The sequence below is a fragment of the Lynx canadensis genome, chromosome B4 (assembly GCF_007474595.2).
Source record: "Lynx canadensis isolate LIC74 chromosome B4, mLynCan4.pri.v2, whole genome shotgun sequence".
In the NCBI taxonomy this organism is placed as follows: Eukaryota; Metazoa; Chordata; class Mammalia; order Carnivora; family Felidae; genus Lynx; species Lynx canadensis.
This window is the reverse complement of record NC_044309.1, coordinates 85627492-85636081: the sequence shown is the minus strand read 5'-3', so window position 1 is coordinate 85636081 and position 8590 is coordinate 85627492.

The window sequence follows — 8590 nt, the reverse complement described above, 5'->3', positions numbered from 1 at the left end:
AGCAACACACGTACCAGAGCCTCCTACTCAACCCTCCACGAGTGCGGTTCCACCCCAGTGCAGCCCTCAATCCTTCAACCCTGCTGCCGGACCCTGACCTAGGTGCTCCACTACATGACTGTGCGGGAATCCTGGAACAAATACATGGATTCCGGACGGACCTGACCGACCAGCCCCTCCCCGATAACGAGGCTACTTGGTTCACTGATGGCAGCAGCTTTGTGCGAGACGGACACAGGTATGCGGGTGCAGCGGTGGTCACCAAAACGGACACTGTATGGGCGGAGGCTCTACCCTCCGGAATGTCAGCCCAGCAAGCAGAGCTCATAGCCCTCACCAAGGCACTGATGCTGGGAGCTAGAAAAGGGCTTAACAACTATCGGACTTGGGAGACCCAGTTTTACCAGACCAGCCCAAATACTCCCAGGAGGAGTTACAGCTGATCAAGAAACTCCCCATGGCCCAGGAGATAAAGGGATGGTGGTATACACCTAACAAGGAGCTCGTGCTGCCAGACCGGCTCGGAGTCTCAATATTAGAGCAAGTTGTATCTGCCTGCAAGACCTGCCAACTCACCAATGCGAGAGCCACATCAAATATAAAAGGAACCAGGCTCAGAGGCACCAGATGGGAGCCCAATGGGAGGTCGACTTCACTGAAGTCAAACCAGGAAAGTATGGTTATAAATATCTTTTAGTATTTACAGACACCTTCTCTGGCTGGGTGGAGGCATACCCAACCAAGTATGAAACGGCTCAGACGGTGGCTAAGAAGCTACTAGAAGACATCTTACCCAGGTATGGTTTTCCTGCCATGGTAGGATCAGACAATGGACCAGCTTTTATCTCGCAGGTAACACAGGCAGTAGCCAAGGCGGTGGGGGCAAACTGGAAATTACATTGTGCTTATAGGCCCCAGAGCTCAGGACAGGTAGAAAGAATGAATAGAACCCTAAAAGAGACCCTTACCAAATTAACCATGGAGACTGGCGGGGACTGGGTGACTCTCCTACCGTATACCCTTTACCAGGTTAGGAACACTCCTTACACTAGTAGGGTTTTACTCCCTACAAGATCATGTTTAGCAGGCCACCTCCTATTATTCCCAACCTTCTTGCTAAGTTTAAAGATCAAGAAGTTTTTCTTTCCTTGAGAGGGCTCCAGAGGGCGCACGAGGACATTTGGCCATGCCTCCGTGCCATCTACGAGGCTGGCCCGACCCTGACACCTCATCAGTACAGGCCGGGAGACTGGGTCTACATCAAGAGGCACCACCGAGAGACCCTCGAGCCGCACTGGAACGGACCCTACATCGTGGTACTGACAACCCCCACTGCTCTCAAAGTAGACGGCAGCACGACCTGGGTCCATCACACCCACGTTCGGCCAGCGGACCCCTCCTCGATCCAGAAGGACTTCGTCACGCGATGGACCATCAATCGGGACCAACACAACCCTCTCAAGTTCAAGCTACAGCACATTCGACCCACCTAATATTGGTAACTCTGTTAATTCTGCTTGTCATTGCTCATGCTGCCGGGAGTCCCCACGCCCCCCAAAACATCACCTGACAGATCACAGACACCAGCTCGGGGACAATACTTAATCAGACCTCCCAGAGCCACCCCAGCGACACTCGGTTCCCAGAACTTTGCGTAAACCTCCAAACTCTGTTCCCCTTGTCACCATAAATGCAGCTGGTCCCATGATTGGGTCTGTAAGCTACATGACAAGGGGGGAATGAAGGGACGGACCTACACTGGCTGACCACACCTCCTCCCCTTGAGTAACAGGACTCCGACCCTTCCCCAGCCAATCGGCCAAGGCCACAACCCTTACCCAGCCAATCAGCTGAGGCCACAGCCATTACCTCACCAACTGCCCCTAGACCCCAATAAAACCTTTGTGCTTTTGAAACTTGCTCTCTCTCCCCGGTATCTCACCACTGTGTCGGTGCAGGTAGGGTATTGAGCTCGAGCTAGCTCGAATAAAGGCTCTTTGCTTTTGCATTGGACTCAGCTCCCTGGTGGTCTTTGGGGATCACGAATTCTGGGCATAACAAGTATATCATCAATTTGGGAAGTGATTACACTCTAACCTCTTTTTCTTTCCTTCCCCTCCCCCATGAGTTTCTGTTAAGTTTCTCAGGATCCACATAAGAGTGAAACCATATGGTATCTGTCTTTCTCTGTATGGCTTATTTCACTTAGCATAACACTCTCCAGTTCCATCCATGTTGCTACAAAGGGCCATATTTCATTCTTTCTCATTGCCACATAGTACTCCACTGTGTATATAAACCACAATTTTTTTATCCATTCATCAGTTGATTACAAATTTTTGAGTAGATTAGTAGATATTCCGGAGGAAAGAGAGATTCACTAACCACTCACTAACATGCTATGCAGTATTTAATTGAATGTGACTATGTCCCTATAATGCCCAAAAGAAAAAACGTCCAAAAAGTTAAGGTATTCATTATTCAGTAAATAGTACTCATTTGTGAATTGAAAATCAGAAAAAAATACCCCAAACCATCAAATTTTGTCCTAATGATTAAGCAAATGCTGGGCACATTCTGAAATCAAGAATGTTTAATATCAATGATGTAGCAAAGATGATGATTGAGACTCAAGGTTAAGTTAGTAGACAAGGACTGGAAATACAATGACAAAGATATATACTACCTTCCCTCCATCTCATTCTAACTTTACAAAAAGGAGTTGGGGCCTAAATGCCTCCTCCATCCAATACAGCTCCATTTCTGCCCCCAACTTCCTTGTTGCTAGATCCTGAATCCTTAGCTCAGGCAACCATTCCCGTTTGCTACCCACTGCAGCTCCTTCTATCAGGTCTTTTCTTGCTAGAGTTTATTATTTATGTTGCAGCGGAATGACCTTTCAAAACCATCAATCCAGATAATAAGCTCCATGAGGGAAAGGGCCCTGACAATGACAAATTCACTGCAGTCTAGCTCCTAACCCATGAGCCAGCACCTGGCACACAGCTCACAAAACAAGCCTTTAGTGAATATTGTTGAATGACTGAATGAACAAATAAAAAACCTACTCGTTGCATTCCCCTCAGTGGCACCACATAAATTTCAACTGTATTAACATGACCAGGAAGGTACTGCATACACAAATCTCATCCTTTTTAAATCTCTGCCTCCATGTGCTCCCTTCCCACACAATGGCCTCTAGTATCCAACAACAGTGCACTCCTTTCAGTTCCTTAAAAAAAACGAAAAAAAAAAAGCAAGATCTGCTTAATTTTCCATCCTTTTCATTTACTTTCTGTCATTTAGAATATTCCCACACTTTTGGTCTCTTTTTCCCTCTAAACTGCCCTTCTTAAGGCTAATACCTACTCATCTTTCAGCTTTAGCTCTCTGTCAATAGATCACTTCAAATCCCTGTCTCAAAGCTCCCCAAATCCCAAGGACAAATGTCATGCTGAATTTAGCATAGAATACAATGCCAGGCACATGAGGTACTCTCAATAAATGTGTTTTGAAAGAAAGAAAGGAAAACAAATGTCAACCGATTGATAATTGATTGCTTTAAAATTGTTCAGTCCATTTGTTGATCAAAGTTAACTCCCTTTTGCACTTGTTTTACCAATTTGATTATTGCCCTCATGACAGAAGTTCACACAATCCAGTCCTTCTAACAAAGTTTCCAAGATAAAATTATTGTCTAGGAAAATGATGACTGTATCTTGTTAATATTCAATAAATCTGTTACAAACACTGTGCAAATATTCAGACACATGTAAATTCATATATATTCATATATATTCATAATAATTATGAATGAATTTAATAAACAAAACATCACTGATTGACAGTATGTCACAATAGGATAAACATGGATCTTCATGTTATGCATCTACCTGGGCTGAAATCTTAGCCTTACCAATTCAATTTTTCTGACCTTGAGCTAGTTACCTAATATTTCAGAGGCTCATTTTTCTCATGTATAGAAATAAAAGTACCTTGTGGTGTGACTGGAAGGAACACAGAGGTTAAGGTGTTCAAAATGGGTGTCATTATTCCAAACTCCATACGTTAAAACATATACCATAGAATGTTTTATTTTAGTGAAAATGGTTATTAATAAATGAGAGTACCACTCAAGAATACCTTAGTAGATACCTTGAGAAGTCTGTTTTCCTTTTTAAGGAGATAATTAAGATTTGACCATGACTAATTACCTTAGAGATAGGTTTCCTGCCTCTATTGCAAATTAATTTGTGTCACATAAAGTGCACTAAAACATGCATTAAATTAAGTATTCATTGTCTGGCAATCAATTCATCTTAAAAAAAAGTTTAAACACTTGTAAATGTATCATTGGCGCCTTTACAATTTTTTAAAATGTTACCAGAGATTATATAAGATTTTTAGATGATCTCTTCAAACATTTAACCCTTAATCCTTTACTCAACTGGACTTACAGCTAAATATCTAGAGTGAGTCTATAGATGAAAACAGTCTCAAATCATTCAAAGTGTTTAGTTTAGCAGGCTAATTAGAATTATTTCTGATATGTTTCTTGCATGCCAGGCACAATTCTAGGCACCAAGGAGATAACAATAAACAAAATGGGGAAAAATAGCTCTACTCTCATAACAGCTGAACACATCACCCATTTATTATTTTGGTTCTTTAGGTGAGAAGTCTGACTGGTATTGCCTGGTACCTCTACTTAGGTTCTCACAAGGATGAAAAAAAATAAGATGTTGACAGAGGTGGGCTCTTATCTATAGTTTCTGGGAAGTAATCTGCTTCCAAGATCATTCACGCTGTTAGCAAAGTGAATCTTCTTACCCTTGTGGGACTATGTCTTCATTTCCTTATTGTCTGTCAGTCTAGGATCACGCTTAGCTCCTTGTGGCTGCTCCTTGCGCATGACCCATTCCATCTCCAAAAGCAGCAACAGCACATCAGATTCTTCTCTCAATTTGAAAATCTCTGTCTTTCCTTTCTGCTACCAGCCAGAGAAAACTCCACCTTTTTTTTTTTTTTTTAATGTTTACTTATTTTTGAGAGAGAGAGAGCATGAGAAGCGGAGGGGCAGAGAGAGGAGACACAGAATCTGAAGCAGGCTCCAGGCTCTGAGCTGTCAGCACAGAGCCCGACGTGGGGCTCAAACTCAAGGAATGTGAGATCATGACCTGATTCAAAGTCAGATGCTTAACTGAGTGAGCCACCCAGGCGCCCCATGAGAAAACTCTGCTTTTAAAGGGCTTACCTGATTGAGTCAATTCCACCTGGATAAGATGGATAATCTCTTTTATGTTAAGCTTAACTGAGTTGAGATTTTATTACATCTGTAAAATCCTTTCACAGCAGTACCTACATTAGTGTTTGATTAAATAACCAACAGACAAATCTTCGGAAGAGGGTATCTGCCTTAGAATCTGCTTATCAGGGCACCTGGTTTGCTCAGTCGGTTAAGCTTTCTGACTCTTGATTTCAGCTCAGGTCACGATCTCTCAATTCGTGAGATCAAGCCTCATGTTGGGCTCTGTGCTGACAGCATGGAGCCTGCTTGGGATTCTTTCTCTCCCTCTCTCTGTGCTGCTCCCCAGCTCAAGTGTGCTCTCTCTCTTAAAATAAATAAACTTAAAAAATAACTAAAAAATAACTAAGCTGTACCATTTTAAGAGAAGTACAAATAAAAGCTGTACCTATTCTCAATTGCATCCACAAATCTGAATGTGGTGTTTATTACTCCAATGCATGTTCTTATCCTGGACCTTGAAACAGAAACCATATTTCCAAAACTGTAAGAGGGCTCACGAAACGGATAAACTGTATACCAGCGTGACATGCTAGATAAATGATCTGAGCATAAACCTTTCAGCATCAGTTTATTTAGACACACTCAGTCCATGCTAAAACAAAGACCATCTACCCTGATAATAACTCTACAGTGACATATACTTAAAAGGCACGACTACCCATCTTCCAGTAGCTACGTATTTTACAAAATCCATTCAGTCCCTGTGAATATCACCCTGTGACTTATTTCAGCATTCAAAATGCTATCAACAACCTGCCCTGACTCCCCATTTTGAGAGTCCTCATGGTTCCTCCTAGTTTGCATTTTTCTTTGATGTAGCAAGCTAATTAACCTAACACTAGCTTATTCCTGATGGCCTCAGGCTGCTGAAGCTTGGCAAGTAGAATATCTGGCCAAGTCCCCCACTGATTCTGACAGGAAGCTCAGCCCTATAATGGTGTGCACATCTGAGATATTTGAGTCTCCCTCTACTGAGGGCCACCTTGTCCATGAGTATGAAGTTTTTTTGTTTTTTTTTTAACGTTTATTTATTTTTGAGACAGAGAGAGAGCATGAACGGGGGAGGGTCAGAGAGAGGGAGACACAGAATCTGAAACAGTCTCCAGGCTCTGAGCTGTCAGCACAGAGCCCGACTCGGGGCTCGAACTCACGGACCGTGAAATCACGACCTGAGCTGAAGCCGGCCGCTTAACCGACTGAGCCACCCAGGCGCCCCTGAAGTTACATTTTTAATCTGAGCTCCAACAATTTCACAGAGTTCTCAGTATTAGGTTTTCTTCTCTGTCCTGAGAAAAGTCCATACTTCTTGGTCATTGGACAAATTTGTATACATTTTCCCTTGTATGGACCTTCCACAACATTCATGTGCCACTAAACATCATCTTTACTTATCTATTATGTCTAAGGCTTTATGTCTCCTAACAAGGTTCAACAAATGTCTTTCTGTAAAAGGACAGAAAGTGAATATTTTAGGCTCGGTGGACCAGACAGTCTTTGCTGCAACTACTCCAATCTGTGCTGCAGCATGAAAACAACCACAGATGACATGTAATAAATGCATGAGGTTGTGTTCCAATAAAACTTTATTTTATATAAATAGATATCGGTCTGGATTTAGCATGCTCACTGCAAGTTGCTGACCCCTACATTACAAGTTGAAGTTCAGGGGCACCTGGGTGGCTCAGTCAGTTAAGCGTCAGACTCTTGGTGTCAGCTCAGGTCATGATCTCATGGTTCATGGATCCTGCTTGGGATTCTCTCCCTCTCCTTCTCTCAAAATAAATAAGTAAACTTAAAAAAAGTTCAAGTTCAAAGGGCAGGAGACTGAATTCAGAAAAACTGGCCTTTCAAGTGGATTAGAAGCTGACAGTTTCAAAATCTCATGTTACCCTAGTGCATCACACTAACGTCCTTTAGACAAATGTTACATCAATTTACCTTTCTGACACCTTATAAAGACATTCCTCAGTACTGTCCTTATGTTCTTGAAAATATTTTACTTAATTCCCTCTGCCAGGGCTAGAGGCTTCTTCAAGCTATTAGTCTTTGGCCAGGTTCTGAAGTCATGTGGTTTCACAACTATATCCTTGTTGACTATTACAGTTATCATGGAGTTTCTTAAATCTGTGTTCTTTCCAGACTAAAACCCTATTTTATCTATGTTTCATGTTACAATCCTAGCTAATATGCAAATCTCTCTAACTGGCATAGTTTTACTGAGGGCAATTTAGAATTGCAGTGACAGAGGAACAAATTTTTTTCATTTGAGAGGCTCCATAAAACAAGCATTCAATGAATCAGATTTTAAGGTTTCTTACAACCTGTTGGAGCTCAAATTTGAACTGATACATTCTTTAGGTTTATATAAATTTAAAACAAAAAATAAAGAAAAAATTTAAATGTTTAACTTTCTATGCTTTAAATATTTTCTTTCCAAATATAGCTTTTTTTTTCCCTCTCCAAAACAGCTCCATGAAAAGCTAGATAGTAAATTTCTGTTCTGTAAAAAGCATTCTAAACTTCAGTGAGTTAAGCTAATAGCCTTAATCTTGGTTAGATATAAGAAGAAAAGTGTGACACTCAGAACTTACAAACATAATTTAAAGAGTCTTTTAAAAATACGATTTGTGAATACAGGGATTCATAATGTGTGCAAACAAAAGTTAATTTAATATTTCTGATAAGTAGAAGGCTCTTTTTAAAAATTAGCATTACTAATAGGAGTTTTAAAACAACTCTGTATATCTTCTTCCTAATTGTAAATAATGTAAATGATATTCTGCTTTGTATAAGACTAATAATTGTAAGAGTTCTATGTATATTTTAGATACTAATCCCTTAGCAGCTATATGATTCATAAATATTTTTTCCCATTCTGCAGGATGTCTTTTCATTTTGTTGGTCATTTCTTTTGTTATGCAGAAGCTTTTCAGTTTGATGCAGTCCTACTTGTTTAGTCTTGCTTTTGTTGTTTAAGCTTTTGCTGTCATATCTGTGAAATCCTTGGCAAGACGAGTCAAGGACCTTTTTCCTTTTGTCTTCTTCTATGAGTTTTATGGTTTCAGGTCTTACCTGTAAGTCTTTAATCCATTTTGAGATAAATTTTGGGAGTGGTGTAAGATATGGCCCAGTCTCATTCTTTTGCATATCAATATCCACTTTTCCCAACACCATTTATCGACTAGACTCAATTTTTTCCCACTATTGTCAAATAGTAGTCAAAGATCAGTTGACCATGTATGCACGGATTCTTTCTGGGTTCTTAATTCTACTCTGTTGGTC